General features: G+C 34.9%; 1 protein-coding gene and 1 long non-coding RNA gene across 3 annotated transcripts in view; one reads left to right on the top strand and one right to left on the bottom strand.

Moving 5' to 3' along the window:
* Positions 1–22,298, bottom strand: part of GPC5 (glypican 5) — a 1,453,661-nt gene that overhangs the window by 145,289 nt on the left and 1,286,074 nt on the right. The window lies entirely within an intron of this gene.
* On the top strand, positions 3,753–22,289 carry LOC104001887 (uncharacterized). Of its 2 annotated transcripts, XR_673883.4 has the most exons (5): positions 3,753–3,839; positions 13,417–13,453; positions 14,194–14,278; positions 17,675–17,773; positions 22,162–22,289. It is a non-coding gene; the product is annotated as an uncharacterized LOC104001887 (long non-coding RNA). The 2 variants fall into 2 exon arrangements; XR_673884.5 differs by lacking the exon at positions 13,417–13,453 and having other exon boundaries at positions 3,755–3,839.

The following is a 22,298-nucleotide window of genomic DNA, read 5'->3' as shown; positions in this document are numbered from 1 at the left end:
ATTATCTATCACCTTCTGGGTTCACAACATCCTGACTGAGTTGAAGTTGGGGAAAAATAAATATGGAGACTTTTTACTATAAGGATATATTGTGAAATTAAGTACAAGTTTTCTCCAAAGCCCCTTTCCCATAGAACTTATTAAGGGGAGGAATGAGGTGGATGAGAAGGGGTGTAGTGGCATTTCAGTGAATTTATAAAGCTAAACAAGCTTGATCTGGTTAAAGTCAAACATGGCCATTTTACCAATATGGCTGTAATAATGGTGAATTCTAAGTACAAATCATGATTTTCAGTGGCAAAAATTAATGAAGTGCATTCGACTCCTTACCAGCTCTGACTCTGGGCTATGATTAATTTACTGATTTTTCTATTAGGAAAAGAAAATCAGGAACTGCATTTTTTTTTAACGAATACAAAGAAGAAAGTGTTATTTGGAGGGTTAAGAAATCTCTATTTGGTCCAGTGAATAAGTGTAGGTGTATTTCATTCCTGCAAATAATAACACTTAATATGAATCTCACCATAATTTTTTGAATTATGAAAATTTAATTTCAGTTCTGAGTACCAGGATTGGATGTTTCATATAGCTATATCGAATTCTCCTGTCATCTCTCAAGGTAGGTATTATCTCATTTTTCAAAGAAGAGGGAATTAAGCCTCAGATATCCTCAAGGTTATATTATTAACAAATGTTAATGAGTGGGATTTAAACCCGGTTCTGTCTATTTCAAAATCCACGTCATTTCTAGTATTTCATATATCATCTAAGTACATAATTTTTTGGCTTAATCTGTTTGTATAAACTCAAAGTTAAAACTCACAATGGTGAAATATGAATCATTGAGTGGTAACTTTCACAGTTTTTGCTAAAGGACAACTTCAAAATGGCAAGTAATCTAAAATTTAGTTTATGATTTTATCATTTTTTTGTATATAAAAATACAAAAGACATTCTTGAGTTTAGACTTTCCTAAACAACCTGACTTTTCTTTGCACAATTACCCAATCACACTCTGGAGTTCTATTCCTTTTTTCTGTCAAAACACATCAATAATGTTGTTATAATAAGGACCTGCCTATATCCCATTAAGCTTTTTACCCTTTCTTTCAAAATCCAAAACTTGTCTTGCAAAGAATAAAATTTTTAAAAAAGATAATAGGTGGCAGTCTGTTTAAGGGTTTCCAGTCCAGAAGAAAGACTGATGGACTGTCTTCCTCTCATGTTTGAGAACTCTTAAGTGGGGCCCTTGGATTTCATAAAGTTCTCTGGAAATTTATGCTTTATTCTGTGGTTAAGTGGCTAAGTCCCTTTTTCTGCCAATAGGTTCCATATATTTTATTGGATTACCAAGGGGCTCATGACTGAAAAGAAAGGTTAGAAACTCCTTAATGTCCTAGCAAAAGCTTGGTTTTCTCTTGATAGTGTCTATATAAGTAAATGGGACAGAAAATACTATGAAGGCTAGTTGCACCTTATCCGATGAAGGCAAAGTATTTTCCCTTTAAAACCATACACAAACTACATGCACTTTATAATCATATTTGTTTTTGCTTTTAGGACAAGATGTTTGAAATGAGCTTACATCCTGAAATAACCCCAAGTTATTGGGAACAAGACTTTTGAAAATTTCCTGGAAGAATGCATTATTATTTTGAACTGGAAGAAAGGTTGAGGTAAAGTCTATTTTATACTGAGATATATAGGCAAAAGTTCCCTTGATATGAATAAAATGAAAAGAAAAGATAATAGGGTGCCAGTTTGTTTAAGGGTTTCTAATCAAAGATTCAGCTAGGTGCCCATCTGTGTTATCTAAATAGCTATTTCCCAAATTTAACTTTGAACTGGAACTTAATGACAGTTTTATAATGGAAATGACCCCTAAATAGGACACACAGGTTTTTTCCTTGCCTCATTAAACCTGGAAGAGGTGACTTTTATGAACCCCCCTCTGTTATCTTCAATAACACAGTGACTTAATGGCATGTGTGAATAAGACATTTGCTTAATCCATCACACTGGAAAGTATTTTCCCCAGATGATTCTAATTCCAAATTATACACACCCCTTTTGTTCCTAAAGACTCTAGTCTATCACTTACACAAAAGTTAGTTCCTTTCTAAGCCTAGCAGTTCAAAGTGGTTTGCAAAAAACTTCTTTTCTGAGCACTTTGACAAAGGTTGCCGTGAACAGTGACTGTCTGACAGCGAGGGATCCTGGTGAGTTTTCAGGTCATTGGCATTGGTGTTTTGAAACTGGCAGTTCTCTTCCTTGTTTCATTTAGCCTGCAATAATGATCATGCTTTTCTTAGACAATAAATGGATTTTGGATACCAGTTTTTAGAAATTGGAGGGTTTTTAATTTTATTTTACCTATTTCATTAGGATACACTCATCCCTTAATCCTAGAAATAGACATTACCTTTTTCCTCATTGTCTTACATTATATTCTGGAGTCCAAATTCTGCTTGTTTATTGGTAGCATTTGGAACCCTTATCTTGCGGTCTAGCAGCTGCCGGGTGTACAGTTTCTGGGACATCATATAGATACTGTAAGACTAGCTTGTGGTCATCTTCCCTGTGCACCAGGAAGGATTTTTGACACTTCATTCAGTTCCCTGTGTATCCAGTTCTCTGTATAATGGATGGAATTGTTCTGATATATATCCAGTGACCTTTGCTGGATTCTTACTATACCTTTATCAGAGTCCTCCATCTCCACAGTTCTCTGGAGATAGAGTGTGCTATAGATATACAGAGAGAGAAAACACTTCAGATATCCAGAAAGGAAATTGCCACAAATCAGGCCCATTCTGTGGATAGGTATGCAAACCCAGGCCCACATCTTTTCCTACATTTTGAATTAACAAGTTTGAGTGGTCTCCTGGGTAGATGATTCTTGATTTTATTGCAAAAACAACTTTTAGTAAAGGAAAATACACACCCTTTGCACAAGTTTGCCATCTTCTGTAAGTAGAACAGCGAAGTTTATCTTTCACATTCCAAATTTTCCCCATGTAGTCTTTTTTTCTATGACCATGACCACATTTGTCATAAGAATAAGTAAATCTTTATAAGAAAAGTAGCAGTGGATTTAATTTCAGAATATATTTGCATTTATGTACATTATGTAACATCAATCTTTTCCTTATTATACTCTTATATTTTTATTTCTGACAATTACACAGAAACAAAATCCTGAGATTATAAAATCATTACTTTAATTTATGGAATTATTTTAGTATAACTAACCAAAATTAACCAAAAATTGTATCTATGAATAATCAAACATGGGCCCATGAAAAATCAAATATTTGGAAGGTTTAACTCTTAAAGTAAGAACTATTATTGAATTACTTTTATAATATTTCCAAATGCCTCTGCTTATGTTTTCAAAACCTTTTTAAACCTTTATTATCTCAGTCTAGTTTCATTGAATGAACTGGTTTCTGCCTATATGGATGATACATAAATATATAAACTAAAGGGCAGCCCTTCAATGGCATCTCAGGACACTGTAAAAGCAGAATGTTTTCTTTACCCTTGACTTATGTTAAGTATTCAGCTCAGGTTAGAGAAATGGTTGTTTCATTGCCCGCCCTATTTTTCTTTGCCAGAGTAGATAGAGTATGCTTATCTATTAAAAGCACTCCAGAGCAACATTAAGCCAGGACACCTGTGGAGCTTGTCAACACAGGTTCTTAAACAGGTCACTGGTTGCTGGGGCAGCTTCAAGAACAGAATAACAAGCACTCTTTGGTATGGGTAACAGCAGTTTCAGTGTCTTCCTGTGGTCTGTGAAGAAGAGAAACTTAACAACAAGAAGAGGGAAAGGGAAGGTATTTATTTTCCCATTATTTCTGCTTTGATCACTAATCTATAGCTTTATTTATAAATCCCTGTACTAGTGCTAGTATCTATAGCAAACTATAAGTGTTTGAACAGAAGGTGTGTCACTTACTAAGGCTTTAATTTTTCTGAAGCTTGAAGACAATATGTGACATTGATTTATGGCAAATTGGGCTTTCATTGCTACCCCAAAACTGCTTCTTTATCACAATGAAAAAGATGAGTGACTTGGGCAAATTTGGGATTATAATATCTTACTCTCTATATACTTGTTAGGATTTTGGAATTGTTAGAACCTCTGGAAAATAAATCTATTTTTAGGTCAGTAAAATGTTTAAAATAGGTTTCTGATAGTTTTGAAAAGCTATGATGTATAACAATTTATGTTTAGATCCTTTAATGGGAAGTGAGGCAGCAGGATGAAATAAATGCTGAAGGAATAGAATGTTACAAGCAATTATTCAATGCCTAGTGATGAAATCACAGTGAGAAAAATATAAAAGGCCCATAATGGGCAATATTACTTTAAAAAAATTTTGATTTCTTTTAGCTTAAAAGTCAGGGGTCTTATTACATGGTTAAATAGTATTTTTTTTCCTATTAGAACAAAACTCCTCATTTTCTTATGTGTCATTTGTAAAAGCTAGATGTAAGATATTGAGAAATAACCTGGGAATCAGATAAGCTTATACTTTACCCTCTTGGTACAAAATCATTATGTGGGGGGCTATAGGAATCATCTATGTATTTCAAATACATTTTATAGTCATTAGAGACAACATTTTTTATTAGTCTTTTATTATCTTTTTTAATATTTAATTTTTATGAGTACCTAGTAGGTACATATATTTATGGGGTACATGTGATATTTTGATAGTCTTATAATGCATAATAATCACATCAGGTTAAATGGGGGGTATCACCTCAAGCATTTATCCTTCCTTTGTGTTACAAACATTCTTATTCTTTCATTTTTTAACAATTTTTTTGTGTGTGTGTGGGGGGACGGAGTCTCACTCTGTTGCCCAGGCTGGAGTGCAGTGGTGCAATCTGGGTTCACTGCAACCTCTGCCTCAAGGCAGAGGCAATTGCTCAAGGCTCAAGCAATTCTCCCACCTCAGCCTCCGGAGTATCTGGGATTACAGGCACCTGCAATCATGCCCGGCTAAGTTTTGTATTTTAGTAGAGATGGGGTTTCACCATGTTGGCCAGGCTGGTCTTTAACCCCGTTGACTGTAGTCACCCTGTTGTTGTGATAGCAAATAGGAGATTTTATTCATTCTAGCTATATTTTTGTACCTATTCATAATCCTGACTCCACCCCTTTGCCCCACTACCCTTCCCAGCCCCTGATAACCATCATTCTATTCCCTATCTCCATGAGTTCGATTGTTTAATTTTTTTGCTCTCACAAATGGGTGAAAACGTGAAGTTTGTTTTTCTATGCCTGGCCTATTTCACTTCACATAATATCCTCCAGTTCCATCCATAATGTTTCAAATGACAGGATCTCATTCTTTTTGTGGCTGAATGGTATTATACTTCATTGTGTACCGCATTTTCTTTATCCATTAGTTTGCCGATGAACACTTCTGTTGCTTCCAAATCATGGCTATTGTGAATAGTGCTGCACTAAACATGGTAGTACAGATCTACATTTGATATGCTGATTTCCTTTCTTTTGGGTATATACCTAGCAGTGGGATTGCTGGATCATATGATAGTTCTATTTTTAGTTTTATGAGAAACTTCCATACTGTTTTCCATAGTAGCGAAACTTCCATACTATTTTCCATAGTAGCTGTGCTAATTTACATTCCCACTAGCAATGTACAAGCGTTCCCTTTTCTCCACATCCTTATCAGCATTTGTTATTGTTTGCCCTTTCAATAAAAGCCATTTTAACCGGGGTGAGATGATATCTCATTGTGGTTTTAATTTGCATTTCTCTGCCACTGGTATGTCTTTCTTAGACCTTTTGCCCATTTTTTTAAATCAGATTATTAGATTTTTTCCTATTGAGTTGAGTTCCTTATATTTTCTGCTTATTAAGCGTTTGTCAGATGGATAGTTGGCAAATATTTTTTCCCATTCTGTGTGTTGGAAGACAACATTATTTCAATAAATGAAATCACGTTCACTATGATGTCTCCAAATTACCTGTAACAAACCTTTAATGTTTGTATGAATTGAAGGAAAAAGAGAAAAAGATAATTTTCAGCATTAAATTATTTCTCAAAGGTTTTGCTCTTGACTTTTTAATACATTGTGAATTTCAAACAGCCAAATTACATTATGTTTAATGAAGTTGATGACTTCTGAAGAAAATACACATTTGGTGTGTGGTAGGAGAAGAAGGAGAAAGTGTAGAGGATTCAAATGTAACAACAGCTTCTCTCCAGAGTGAAAACTCTCCAAATTAATTCTGGATCTGAGAGTTTGTTTTTGAGAAACTCAGAATAAAATTGTTTCTTTAAATATCTGAATATAATTAAATGTCAAATTGAGTTTAGAAAATATAACACCCCAAAAAGTTAAAGTAAATATTATATTCATGGTATATGTCTGGAGGCAGAGGTGTAGACTTGCTAGAACCTAACTCTGAGGCAAGGGCTGTAGCTGGCAATTCACATAACCAGGATCTCTTTTTTCCCTCCTGCTGGAGGCCTGGATTCTTGTCAATGGTAGATAACGCATTGATACCATCTCTTTGAATGTGCACTGCTATGTTACCAAATGTGTATTTGCAGAGTTTGAACAATAGAAACAATGAATGTAATAATATTTTGGAAAAGTAATCCTAGCCACACCGAGAAGAATACGGTTTGAGAAGTTTTACGGTCTTGCCCTTCACAGCACAGATTTGGAGTGAATTCGAACAGGGCTTGACTCTCAGCCTCTCTGTTTATTGTGCCTGCCACTTCGGGAAAGTCACATAAACTCTCCAAACTTCAGTATCCTCACTTGGAAAATAGGGATAATGTTATCTGTGCTGCCCTCTGTAGGGCTGTCATGAGGAATAAATAAAATAGTATATTTTAATTTCATGTCCACATTCCCTATATATTCAGTGGTACTAAAGAAAGCTTATTGGTTGCTGTTGTTTGTTTCAGCATAGAATTTGTTTCAAGTCCAGGTTCCAACACAAACTAGTCTGAGACGTTCATCTTGGAGTATTTTTTTGCTGCTCTTTCCACTTCTAAAGATTGTCCTGAAAGATTGATAAAATATCATGCTCCTACTTTATAAGCTCTACCTTTTAAAATAAAATATTAGCCATACATTAATTTATAAAAAATGTTTTGTAGACATACATTGTGCCAGATACTATAAAGCACCAGGATAGAGCTATGCTGATATCTGAATTCCTTACCCAGGGAGCTGGCAGTCTAATAGGGAGACAGAAAAACAAATGGCCATTACAATGAAGGATGAAAAAGAGATGAAGAGAGGGGATAAAAACAGTATCTGAGGAGCCTCGGTGGGAAGACTTTCTAGATGTGGTCAACCTGGAGCTGAATCTTGAAAGATGAGAGGAAAGTAGCAAGGCAAACAAGCAGAGGAAGGATATTCAGACAGCAAAATTAAGAAATCAATTGTAAGCATGAGAGGTATTCAGAGAAATATGGGTAACTCTGTGTTGCTGGCATATAAATGAAGAGGCAGGAAGTAGCAGAAAATGGAGGGATCTTCTTATAAACATGAAAGAATATTCATGATTTTTGTTACTGTTATTATTAGCACCAGATTGTATGAAGAATAAAATCTTATATTTGGGGTTTTATAATAGAGATGGAATGATTGACTCTTGCCACGTTCACTGATCTCAGTGGTGAGAGACAAAGTCTCCAGTCCTGAGTCTTATATCATGGATATTTCTTCATCATTGACAATAAGGAAAAAGAAAAACTTAGGCAAAAATATGTGCTGCATTTCAGAAATAATAAGTAAACTAAACTACATGTTAAAATCACCATGTTTTGCATATAGTCTGTTGGATCAGAATCTTCAAAAACTAGATTAATTCTCTAAGCATTCTGCACACACACACAAATTTAGATTGTAGGTGAGAACTGGAGACATAGAAAATGTGTTTGTTGTGTGAGCCCTTGTCCATCACCGTGGGATAAATTTTCCATAATTGTCATTTCTTTCCTGCTTCCATGTAAACTCTAGAATCTTCTCTGTTTCAGGATATCTGTATTTTCTCTACTGTATACAGTGGTTAATCCTTGGTATAGTACAGCAAGAGTTAAATAAATTCTCCAGAGTTGAGAAAATTTATGAGATAAAATTCCAAAGTAAGTATAAACATCCAAGTCCAGCCCCTCATGAAGTCCAGATAGCATTATTACTGATAATGAATGAAGTCATCATATGTTCCTGTTAATTGTTAATTCTCTGTTTTATTTGCTGTCAGGAGACTAGAGTTATACTGATCAAATTATTTTGTTTACTTAATCATTTAGAATTATTTCTCTTCCTAAGCCTTCTTCCAGCTCACTATTTCTTGAATTTAGAGCTCACGCTGGAAAAGGGAGAAATAGGAGGAAATTCTGATTCATAAATAGACTTGTGGAATTAGTTATTAAGAAATGTTCAAAATGTAGAGTTTTTCAATCTTACAGTCTATAAATAGTACTTCTAGGGTCTCATCTGAACAAGAAACATGCACACACTCTCATAGAAAAGACGAGTCAAGTCTTTTTTCAGGGACCTGTGCTGATCACTCTATTCAATTGTTTTGAAAATAATGTTTAATTATATTTTTCGTTGCAACATGTATACGTACAAAATCTGAGTACTCAACCATGGAATAAATAAAGTTACTATGTTGCTTAACCAATTCTTTTTTTCTTTTGAGAGGAAGTCTTGCTCTGTCGTCCAGGCTGGAGTGCAGTGGCGTGATCTTGGCTCACTGCAACTTCTGCCTCCCAGGTTCAAGCAATTCTCTGCTTCAGCCTTCCGAATAGCTGGGATTCCAGGCACCCACCACCATGCCTGGCTAATTTTTGTATTTTTAATAGAGACTGGGTTTCATCACCTTGGCCAGGCTGGTCTTGAACTCCTGAACTCGTGATCCACTTGCCTCGGCCTCCCAAAGTACTGGGATTACAGGTGTGAGCCACCACGCCTGGCCTAAGCAATTCTTTTTATTATGTTGTTTGGCCAAGTGCTTTTTAGGAAAACAGTTGTTATATGGGATGTGGAAAAAAATGTTCACATTTGAATATGGCTCTAAAAAACTGCCTCTTACTATCACAATTGAAATATTTTCATATATGCCACAATATCTCCAAGGCTCACCTCTTTTACATCTATAAAGAGAGAACGATGATATCTAACATGGTTGGCATACGATTGAAATGGATAATGAAGGTAGAAAAGCTTTGTCAGTTGTGAAATTTTCTATGTTTCTGTGTTGTTTTCCCCTGGTTGTTGGTGGCAATGTTCTTTATACAACTAATGAAACAAAACAGAAAAGAAGAAAAAGTAAACAATCCAAAATTATGTGGGAGCTTTTTAGCCAAAGATCCATGGTTATCTGGGAAGAATTCTTTGTTCATAGTCACATGAAAAATAGCTTCTGATGATCTATCAACAGTTCCCACTGCTCTGATTTATGCCATAAAATCTGTATTCTTATCTAATGCAGGAATATACATTAAGTGATTGAATAGCAAATTTTGAGCAGCAGATGGGAGGGAAAGATCATATGTAACATAATAACACAGGAAGTTCCTATATTCATTGACTTCCATGACATCCTATCAAATGTAGCTGGTAAGCTATTTTCTTCCCCTCTAGAGCCAGAGTAGTATTTAAATCACCTTTCTAGGTATTACGTGGCAAACAACAGGAATAAATTCAGTTCACCAACAAGAAATGTGCAGATAAAAAATACAACTGGGAAGATAGAGGTCATTTGTTAAAGAGGATCACTATTTTGAAGAACATGCATTGCAATTCTGGAATTGCTTGGTGAGCTATGGGAACAAAGGCTGTTACAGCTATTTCTGTAGGAAACTGCTACACTCCTTACCAGAACGGGTGTAACATTTTGTAAGTCCCAACAGCAACATATGAGTGATCCATTTTCTCTGTCAATATTTTGTGTTGTCACTTTTTCTTATTTTAGACATTCTTATAGGTCTAAATAAGAAATAAGACATTTCTTATAGGTCTCAATAAGAAATAAGACATTTCTTATTTTCTTATTTTAGGCATTCTGATAGGTATGTAGTGTCATCTCATTGTTTTAACTTGGATTTTCCTAAGAGTTAAAAATATTGAACTTTTTTTTTTTTTTTTTTTGAGATTGGAGTCTTGCTCTGTCGCCCAGGCTGGAGTGTATTGGCATGATCTCAGCTCACTGCAAGCTCCGCCTCCTGGGTTCATGCCATTCTCCTGCCTCAGCCTCCTGAGTAGCTGGGACTACAGGTGCCCACCACCACACCCAGCTAATTTTTTTTTGTATTTTTTTTTTTTTTTTAGTAGAGCCGGAGTTTCACTGTGTTAGCCAGGATGGTCTCGATCTCCTGACCTCGTGATCCACCCGCCTCAGCCTCCCAAAGTGCTGGGATTACAAGCGTGAGCCACCACACCCAGCCAGATTGAACATTTTTTATGTCCTTGTTTGCCATATATCTTCTTCAGTGAAATGTCCCTTCAGTCTTTTGCCCATTATCTCACTGGATTTTTCTTTCGAGTTCTTTATATATTCTTGATACTAGTCCACTACTCCTTGGTCTGTGGATAACTGTCTTCTCCCTTTTTCTTCACATGGTCTTCCATGTGTGTGTAAGTGTGTGTTTACTAATTTCTTCTTATAAGGACACCAGTCATATTGGATGTAAGGTGTATTAGTTTGCTTGGGCAGCCATAACAAAGTATCATAGCCTGGGTGGAGTAAATTTAAAAAAAATTCTCACAGGTTTGGAGGCTGGAAATCTAAAATCAAGGCATTGGCAGGGTTGGTTTCCTTTGAGGGACTTTCTCCCTGGTTTGTGGATAGCTGTCTTCTCCATCTGTCTTCACATGGTCTTCCATGTGTAAGTGTGTGTTTACTAATTTCTTATAAGGACACCAGTCATATTGGATTGACGCCCATTCACATGACTTCATTTTCCCCTAATTACCTCTTTAAAGGCCCTATCTCAAAAAAATCAGCCACACTCTAAGGTACTCTGGGTTAGGACTTCAACATGTAAATCTGGAGGAGGCACAATGAATTTAGTCTGTATCATGTGGTTTGCAAATATTTTCATCCAGTCTATGGTTTGCCTTTTTATCCTCTTAACAGAGTCCTTCACAGAGTAGTTTCAATTTTGATGAAATACAATTTATCAGTTTCATTTTATGGATCGTGGTTTTGGTATAAAGACTAACAACTCATTGTGTAGGTGCCAAAGTCTTTACTGGCTTTTCCTATATGATTTTGCCGTTTTTTTTTTTTTTTTTTTTTTTTTTTTTTTTACTGTCTTGTCCTTATGGTTTTATCTTTGACATTTAAGTTTGTCGCCATCCTGGGTTGATTTTTAAAAGAGATTTATTTTAATTTGTATAAAATTTTCTTATCATTTTGGGTTAGATGTAATGGTTTGTGCTTTTGAGAAATAGGCCTGTTTCATCTATGTCGTCAAATTTTTGGGAGTAAAATTGTTCCTTGTATTCCTTTATTATATTTTGATGACTACAGTGCTAGACAGAATCACTGTAACAATGTCCCATTTCATTCCTGATATTGACAATTTGTGTCTCTTTTATCTTTTTTGTCAGTCTCACTAGTGGTTTATCATTTTTGTTTCATCTTTACAAGAACTATTTTAAAATTTATTTTTTGTTTTAAATTTCATTAATTTCTGCTTTATACTTTTTCTTTTCTTCTGCTTGTTAGGGGTTTATTTGGCTCTTCTTTTTCCAGGTTTTTAAGGTAGGAGCTTATAGATTTGAATTTCCCTCTCTGCTAACACAGCATTTAGTATTACAAATTTATCTTTCAACTAAAGCAGTTTGGCACAATTTTGATATGTTGTATCTTCATTAAGTTCAATGTAATTACTATTTTTTTCTCTTGAAACTTGCTGTTTAACTCATGGTTCATTAGAAGTGTGTTTTTGAGTTGAAGATTTCCATTTACTCTTTCTGCTATTGATTTCTAATTTGATGCCATTGTGGTTTGAGAACATGTTCCATATGATTTTAATTATAAGTTTGTTGAGATGTTTTTTATGGTCAAAGATTTAAACTCTCCTTGAAATAATTCTGAGGGTTCTTGAAAATAATATGGGTTCTACTGTTTTGGAATGGCCTATAAAGTAGATTAGAGACAGTTGATTGATGGTGATATTTTCTCTGTACCCTTGATTTTCTTTCTAGTTGTTCTATCGATTAGTGAGACAGAGATATTAAATGCTCCAACTGTAATTATAGGTTTGTCTCTTCAACAATCAACTAGGAAATAAAAACAAAAGTTTACAGTGGGTATATTTAAATGATAAATGGGTATATTTAAATGATAAATATTTTCTACCATAAATGCAAACAACACTTTAGTGTACCAACCAGCCATGACAGTGTACAAGTTGAGGCAAGTATTTTGGTGAAATTTCAAATTCATTCATGTTAATTCAAAGTGTTGTGGATTGTATAACCATATTAACCTAAATTTTTAATAAGTAGGGTCATGTGGCAAAATGTTATGCATGTAATGGTGACATTATTGACAGAGAATTTTTACTTGCAACTCTTATGATTTGACCTATGTCTTTTTTATGTCAGAGCATTTTCTTATTTTTTAATGCACATCTTCTGTATAACTCAAATGCATTTAACATTCAATATGAAATCACTGTTAAGAAGTAGGACTGTAGGAATAGTGCACCAAACTCCATTTATATTTTTTCAGTACATTACACACTTTTAACTACAGCATAATTAGTAACTTTTATAATGCAGACTATTTTTAGAAATTTCAAAACAACAGAATAAAATAAACTTGTACAAATTGGGTCATTATTCAGTCTTATATTTTCAACAAATTCATCATTGTCACATAAAAATAATTCTTCCTAGGATATCATTAGGTGTTTAAAGAATATTTAAAGGATCTCTTATTTGCTTTTATAGTTCATTGTTTCACAAAGCTTGATCCCCTGACCACTTTTATCAGTCTCTCCCAAGAGCTCATTAAAACCTATATAACTAGATGCCAATAGGTTTGCTGAATTAGCATCTCTGGGCCAGAGCCTGGGGAATTCTGGAAAATAAGTGTGTTAAGCAAGGTCCCCAAGTGGCTTCCATGCATGCTAAAATTTGAAGATCCTTCCCTAATTGCTTAACATCCAATGCAGACCATCAATTTGTAATTTAAAATGCAAATGAATAGAATTATATTTAGACTTTTCTCTTTGCTGTAACTTGTTCTATTCTCTACTATGTTTTACATTTAAAACTGTACACAATTATTATTCAACAGATTTTTTGCAATTCTGATAACATCATGTAATTTTTAAAAACTTTTTTATTTCCATTCCTCTAAATTACTCTTCTTCTCTGTCACATTAGGATGGTAAATTATCTGGAGGCTGTTTCAATGACATTAGTGAGTTCAACATTTATTTTTTGTCTTCTTTTGAATTAGTAATACCAATCTGTTGGATTTTCACAACTTCCTTTAAGATATATCTGATATTTAACATCATTTACAGAGATAATTATTGTAAATTAACACTGCTGTGCCCTATATAACTATGATAGGATTATGTATGACTTGACTATTATGACAATTAAAACGTTTGGAGTTAGTTATTCTGGAAGTTTATGTACAGGCTAGAAACTTATTTCTCCGGTGTCTTTTTCTGCACAGTGGTATTTCTGCCAGTGGCTATGAGTAGAATTTACCAGAAAGACCTAGCATTGTTGGAGAGCCACTGAGATTATATCCATTTTGAACAAATTCAGTCTTCTTAGAAATCTTTTTCTACAAAGTACACTTAAGCTATGGCATCCACTTAAAAGAAGAGGAGCTATGGCCAAGACCAAACTCTCTGGGGCTTATTCTTCCTGCACTTGAACTACTCACTTTGGCAAATTGCATTATGTTTTACAATTGTTGGATAACTTCCTTTAGAAAGAAGTATACATCTCTGCCCATAGCTATGTGACTTCAAGTACCTCCTTGAAGGTGGAGTATACATTTCCACCCCATTATCTGGCTTGGCCATGTTGTTGATGTGGGCCAGTAGAGTGTGAGGAAAAGTGACAGAGTGCTAATTTTGAGCAGAAGTGTTAAGTGGCACCCATGTCTCCCCTCCTGTCATTCTTTTCTCTCTGCCACTGAAGGTCACCTAATGAGAAGACACAGGAGTAATGAGAAGACACAGGAGGTAGAGCAGCACTTGCTGACTCAGAAGCATTAACATGAAACGTGAGTAAAACAAATATGCTTCCTATAAATCATCGATATGTAAGATTGTTACTGAAGCAAAGTGGAGTAATATACTGAGTTGTGTGTGGACATTAATGCTATGGTGATGTGACCTATTATCTTAAGAGGGGGTTTCGGCCATGCACAGTGGCCTGTACTTCCAGCACTTTGAGAAGTTGAGGTGGGCGGATCACTCGAGGTCAGGAGTTCAAGACCAGCGTGGTCAACATGGTGAAACCCTATCTCTACTAAAAATTCAAAAAAAAAAAAATTAGCTGGGCGTGGTTGCACACACCTATAATCCCAGCTACTTGGGAGGCTGAGGCAGGAGAATTACTTGAACCTGGAGGCGGAGGTTGCAGTGAGCTGAGATCGTGCCATTGCACTCTAGCCTGGGCAACAAGAGCGAAACACTGTGTCAACAACAACAACAAAAATTAGCCAGATGGTGGTGGGTGCCTGCAGGCCCAGCTACTTGAGAGGCTGAGGCAGGAGAATCACTTGAATGTGGTAGGTGGAGGTTGCAGTGAGCCAACATCAGGCCACTGCACTCCAGCCTGGGCAACAGAGCTAGACTCTGCCTCAAAAAAAAAAAAAAAAAAAAAAAAAAGGCGGTTTCTAGCTAGATGCTGCTAGTAGGCACATTTAAATCACAGTTTCATATTTCTATAATTGTAACATATTTTATAGTGAGTATTTTAAGAACACTTTTGCACTTGCTGACCTTTCTCTAATAACATCTCTTCTCCCCAACCTTACGTATTGTCTCTAATAACATCTCTTCTCCCCAACCTTACGTATTGTCTCTAATAACATCTCTTCTCCCCAACCTTACGTATTGCTCCACAACTTTTTCTAACCCTACTATCAAACTTTCACTCTCTGACTTTTCTTTATAACACATCTGATAAATTAGAGCTGTATTTCTTATAAACACTATCAGGAAAAGTCAAAGACTTTTGACTTATCCATTGAAGTATGTCTTTTCTTATGGTGTTTATATCTGCAGTAGAATAGAGAGTCACTTCTATTGCCATAGATTACTATCATAAAATATATTTTAAGCACCCTAGTACAGTTGTTACTCTATTTGAGGCAGTAAGAGGGTATGTAGTTGAGAAGAGGCAAATAAAAAGGAGAAGAATTCTGATCATCATTGGAACCTTTGAGTATAACTTAAAGTACACTGCTGTATCAAAAACTATGAGCACTGATAAATCCAAGTATCAGGGGAAAATTTCTATTGACTTGGAAAAAGCTATGAATTGCAAATAGTTTACTCTTGATTCACCTAATGGTCAAGTTCTTCAAAATTTGTTTTATATCTTTGGATTTGAAGTTAGTTGAAAAATAAAACAACCATGAGAATATGTTTCTCATGCTGATTCTACAGAAATAAACACTTAAAATATATGTACTGAACATGACCATGTTCATGATAATGCCTTCATTCCATCTTTGGAAATGCTCTATTCCTTACCTTGCTCACAAACTTCCATAACTAATTAGAGTCTGAGGTGGTGTCTCCTTGCAATAATTGGTCATCTTTGCCCATGAAGTTTTGAGATCTGGGATCTGATTGTCATTTCTTGGCTCATGGTCTCTGCCAAAAATCTAATTCAATTAACAACTCAGGTAAAGGACCAGAAATCCAAACCAAGCCAAAAGCCTTCCAATCACTTTGCAACTTATATGAGATCTTGCCACTGGCTATAAAAAGTTTATTTTTTTCCAAGCAGATATACTGTATATTTTGTAGGATTGTAGCCTAAGTTGAGAAGGATTAAAGGTGTTTTCATTACAACCTGGCTGGTCTTTCCTTGGAAAAGGGAGTCTAGCTCTTAGTACACATGCGTTTTTTTTTTTTTTTAAAGAAGAGCTTTCATTTGTGTTCCTCTCACTATGATTACATGGGAACACTGGCTGAGTTTCTCAAGTAAACTTAGTAACATGCTTTTTCCTACACTGATACATAGCAAATCTGTGCTATTCAGTGAGCCTTTCTTGCTACATTTGTCCTGTTGGCCATCAGGCTAGTCAAGGGCCGTTGGAAACAAAACAACAAGCAGAGGAAATAGATTCTGACTAATAAGTATAGGCTCAAAAGGTGAGTCTGCATCATACGAGAGGCACAGGTGGACAGTCAGGGTGCATTTCTTCTCTGTTAGGTTCAGCTTTCATTATCCACTTCTAAAAGACTTCGATTTGTGTCTTGGGCTTTGGTCAATGGAATGTACAAATATGAATTTGTAGCATGGTAGTAGAATAAGGAGACTGAATGTACATATGGGTCAATTCAGTTTGCTATAATGAAATAAAATAGACTGGGTGGCTTGAACAGCAGCCATGTATGTCATATAGTTCTGGAGGCTGGAAATCCAAGATTAGGGTGCCACCATGGTCAGGTTATTGGTGAGGGTCTTCTTCCTGGCCGTGTCCTTCTCATGGCCTTTCCTTGGTGTGTACATGCAGAGAAAGAGATCTCACATATTTTCATCTTTTTATAAGGGCATTATCCCAATCATGGGAGCCCCACCCCTAGAATTACATCTAATCCTAATTACCTGTGAAGGGCTCCACCTCTAAGAAACATCACATTAGGAATTAGGATTTCAACATACGAATTTTGCAGGGACACAAACATTCATTCTGTAACATTGAAACACAAATCACTTCAAGTATGTACAGTTCAATTAAATAGATTTGTAATACACTATGTGAATGCTTCAATTTGTCTTGATAAGTTAGTTAGCGGAAAATATTAGAGTGTTCCATTACCAGGGGAGGCTAATATCATCCTGGAAGTAGAGGACATTTCAACTCTCTTGACTAGAATATACAGGAGCAGGCAGAGTAAGGGCTGTCAAAAGACCATTTGATGGCTAAGGGCAGTAAGACGAAAAATCATATTTGGACAAAGTAGAATCTAACTGTGGGAGCTGGCTCTATACTTCTTTGAAGGCTTTGTTTCACCTTCATTTTCCAACACTAGTGCTATCTTATGGAAACTTTTTTTCTGGTGGAAAATTCTCCCATTTGCCAGTCAACAACATACTTCCAGCCAGATGATCAGACCAATATATTTTAATAGCATTCTAGATATAATCACACATAAGGTAGAATGAAAATGAAGTTAAGCCTTATTTGTATTAAATTCATATAAAATTTGAATTATAACTTTTAATTTCTGGATTATGCATAACTGATTATGTATGACATTTTGAAAATGGTTCCCTACAAACATGGCAAATGAATCAATTGTACAATAAAGGAAAAGAGATATTAAAGGAATTTTTTTCTGTTCATTTAATTGTATGTTATTTATTATATTAATATTTGTTGATGGACTACTTCTAGGCTGGGTACCTCAACAGAGTCTTTCTTTTTGTGACACAGGCTGGAGTGCAGGGCACAATAATGGTTGACTGCAGCCTCAACCTCCAGGGCTCAAGGGATCCTTCCACCTCAGCCTCCCCAGTCGTTGGGATTACACAGGTATGCCACAACACCAAGCAATTTTTTTTTTTTTTTTTTTTGGTGGAGATGAGGTCTTGTTCTATTGCCCAGACTGGTATTAAACTCCTCAGCTCAACCAATCCTCCTGCCTCAGCTTCTCAAATTGCTGGGACTACAGGTGTGAGCCACTGTGCCCAGCCCTTTATTGCCTTTTAAAAGCTTGCAAACTCACTGTTTAATACTATTTAGTAAGAGAAAGATAGAAGTTTAAAAAATAACTTTATACATTGCTTTCCAACATAGACGTATTGTGAGCCAGGAATGCAAGTCACATATATAATTTTAAATTTTTGAAAAGCAACATTAAAAAGGAAAACATGTAGTTGAGATTAATTATGACATTATGTATTTATTTCACCCAATATTTACAAAAATTATTTCAAGATAGAAAGAAATTATTGATGAGATTTTTACATTCTTATTTTTTCTATATTATGTCTTTAAATTCTGCTGTATACTTTACACTTACGGTATATCTCAATATGGAATAGCTACATTTCATTGCTTTTATAGCCATATGTAGCTAGGTGCTTCTGTAGTAGACATTGCCCTATAAAAACTTCCTCAGAATAAAATTTGTATTCTATTTAGTCTTGGTAAACTGCATAATAACCTGTCTTGACAAAAACGAAGTAAAATGAATTGTCAATAGAAATCAAAGTTGGAATATAGAACCTCACTAGAAATAATAAATTATTTACCTTACTATACTAAATTCAAAACTTATTTGAATGAATAGCTAAATGAAAATTCCTTGAAGTTAGTTTTAAATTATTAGGTGGAGCTTGTTGGCAAGACAAAAAAATGACCACTAGAGATATGTCACTTAATTTCACATGCTTTCAATTTAATCAGAGTAACACAATCACTAAACTTTTTGCCATAATATTAATTCTAGTACATCCATATTTGCAGACCCATGAGCACTGTTCTTAATAAAGACCCTACACATCGAGATCATTAAAGATCTTACTTAGAACATAGTATTTAGACACATACATGTATTCAAGTATATATATATCCACATAAGTGTATATATATACTCATATATATACACACTCATATATTTACACACTAAGAGTGTGTGTGTATATATGTATGTATATATATGTGTGTGTGTGTATATATATATATACTCTTAAGCAAAATATTCAAATATACAGAACTCTTATTATCTGCATATGCCCGATGATGCAAAATTGACTTCTTAGTATTAAAAAATGCATAGGTAAATTCTTCCATAAGTGGATTTCCTCCTTTTTTCTTAAACCAAAGGACAATAACCAATAGGTCATCATTTGTAATTTTCACATATTAGTGGTTTTGTGAGTTTAAGAAAGAAATCATATATAAAGAATAATTTAACTTGATGAATTTTGAAATCCCGTATTCTTGAAAGGATTTTGCTTCTGATAATTTTCCAATTGGGAAAATCATCTTCAAAAGGGTTTGGCTAAAAGCCTAGAGATAAATAGGCTTTTAATAAACATAATTTTCCTTTTTAATTGTTTTGGTTGGAGAATGAGAAAGCTTTATTCTGCATTAGTAGTCAATATATGTTCATGGAAATTCTCTCATATTGCCATGCAACTTCAGCATTCTCAGTGGTCTAAGCGGAACTTCATAATACCAAACTTTACTGTGGCTGCAATTTTTTATTAATTTTTATGTTTGTTGCATTGGAGAGAAAGGGTTATTTTTGAAACATAAAAGCTTAGGAAAGATTTTACAAATTGGAATTTAAGCAAAGCATTGTTTTCTTGGTTTACTCCAACAATTTAAGGGTAATTAGAAATGTAAACTTCCAACGCCAATGAGAGAAATGACTTCAGTGTGTCATCCAGCCAGAATTACTTGCATAGTCCAAGTTAACATATTTTATTTCCAATGAGGATAATATTAGAATACAATTTTATCCAGAATTATGATGGAAACATTTTATTTCTTTCATGGAACAACGGTATTTAACAAAATAATGGGTAAAGAATAAACTAGGATCTCTAAAGCTCTGAAAAATCTATTAAATATTAAATGAATTCCCATGTGTGTAAAATTTTAGGTGATTTGCTCATTTCTTTATTTACAAATCGATATTCCCAGGACTATATTTAAACTTACTGAACAGAACACTAGTTAATTAAAATCTACATTTTAGATTTGTATACCCTTCCCCCAATTAACAGTAACATGCCGCTCAATGTTGTGAATAAAATATATCTAAATATTTATATTCTTTATGAATAAAGAATATAAATTTTAAATAAACTTATAACATCTTATAAATATAAAAAAACATCAATTTTAATAATTCTTAATAAATTATTTATAATGAATTTATATAATATTAACCCTTTTCTATACCGAAAAATTTTATCAGGTAATTAAAATAAATGGTTTACAGATTCAAAGAGTTCTATATGACAAATAAAGACAAAAAACCCTAGACTTTCAAAAGGCAGATATAATATTGCTTTTCCGGAGAGGTGTTTATCTCCCTATTTCTAAATAAACTACTTATATAATTATTTCTGAATTTCTAGTATTAGATATTATCTATCATATCTCCTACAGTTAAGGATAAAGATTGAGCTCTCCTATTCCTTAGCCCAGCCCCCCAAGGGACACATGTACATATTCTTCCCTATTCTCTATTTTTAATTAATTTATTCTTTTGAAAACAGTCCCTATTGCATGTCAGGTATTATTGTGAGTTCTGGTAATTGATAAAAGTCCCTGTGCTCATGGAGCTTACATATTATTGGAGGAAGGTAGAAATAAATAACTACATTACATAGTGCATTCGAAGGTGGTAAGTGCTACTAAAATATATATATATATATGCCAGGTATAGGGATGAGGAGTATAAGGGTGGGGGAAGAATTGAATGTTAAAATAGGTAGGTCTCTCTGAACAATTCCCATCTGAGCTTTAGAGGCAGGTCAAGCAGCCAGTGTGAATATCTGAAGTGGAATATGCCGGGTTGGGGGAGCCAAGGAGACCAGTGGTGCTGGAGCAAAATGAACAAGGGGGAAGTCATGGAGGGAGGAGGGAGTGGAGATCACATAGAGTTACATATGCAAGACACCGATTAGCTTTTTCTCTGAATGAGATGGAGAGCCATTGGAGTTTTGAGCAGAAAAGTGACATGCATTCACAAAAATAACTGTGGCTGCCCTGTTGTGAATAGGCGATGATGGACCGAAGTATAAGAACCATTAGGACACTGTTGCAATAACCCAGAAGAGAAAATGGGGGCTTGGGCTGGGGAGGTAGCTGGAGAGGTGACGAAAAATGACTGGATACTGGAAACATTTTGAGATAGAATCAAGAGGATTTCCTCATGGATTTCTATTGCTTCTGACGGATCATGGGGTAACTCAAGGATTCATCCAAGATTTTTGGCCAGAATATCAAGAAGAACAGAATTATTACTTAGTTTGAAAGGAATGTGAATACAGCAGAGCTTTGGGGAGGGGGCAAGAGGAGAAGAAAAGAATTCACTTTGGAAATTTAAGATGCTATTTAGACATTCTGGGTAGAGATGTTTGAATAAAGATTCGGCTAGACCAATCAAGAATTCAGAGACATAGCGCTATATCATCAGCATGTATATGGATTTAAAGCCACACACTGGAAAAGATCATTCAGGATATGAGTGTAGAGAGAACATAAGATACTTGTGGATGAAACTCTATGGATTTTCATTGTTAAAAGTTTAAATAAAAGGGCAGAATATAGCAAAGGAGGTAACTAAGGACCATGCCACTGTGAGGCAGGAGGATCAGTGCTTGGTATTCTGCAAGCTACTCTCCCTTCCACTCAGTTCCTCTAGAGAGTGCACGTCCCATCTCCTACAAAAGGGGAGAAAAGTAGTTACCTACATCTTTGAAATGACAGGGGTTTCTGGAAGAGCTTATCATTTAAGTCCTATCCTGTCCCCTGACATTTAAAATGCACGTGAGGCCTTTATTTCCTGATCTTTTCTGAGTTCAGAGACTGGAATTAGCTTTTATTTTCCCTAGTATTTCTTCCCAGAATGAATTCAATTTTTAGATATCTCTGGTATGCCAAGTCATTTATCACTTTTTCATCTATTCGCCAACAATTCTAAAATAGATTGCTAGAATGTGGATTATGAGATAAAGGAATATGAAGAAACTTGTGATTTGTGAAATATACAAGAAATGGCCTCTTTAGATATTGCACTAAAGAGAATTTCTTCTTCCTTTCTTACAGTTATTCCACTGATTGAAATATGTGATACTTAATAGCTCTTATGTCTAATTATATCAATATGCAGCTGGATTGATACACTCCTGCAGGTGGTTGGGGCTCCTTCACTGCCATGTATGTCCCTTTTGTTGCAGATATTTCAAGATTCAGCATCATTTCAGACCCTGAAAAATCCCTGAAAATTGAATTCTCAATAGATAATGCAACTCCACATAATATCTGGATTTTGTAAATGCTTGCTAATAAATTATTTTACAACGTGGGTGAGTTT

This window comes from Pan troglodytes, chromosome 14 (genome assembly GCF_028858775.2).
Source record: "Pan troglodytes isolate AG18354 chromosome 14, NHGRI_mPanTro3-v2.0_pri, whole genome shotgun sequence".
Classification (NCBI taxonomy): Eukaryota; Metazoa; Chordata; class Mammalia; order Primates; family Hominidae; genus Pan; species Pan troglodytes.
This window is presented reverse-complemented; position numbering and strand designations above follow the sequence as displayed.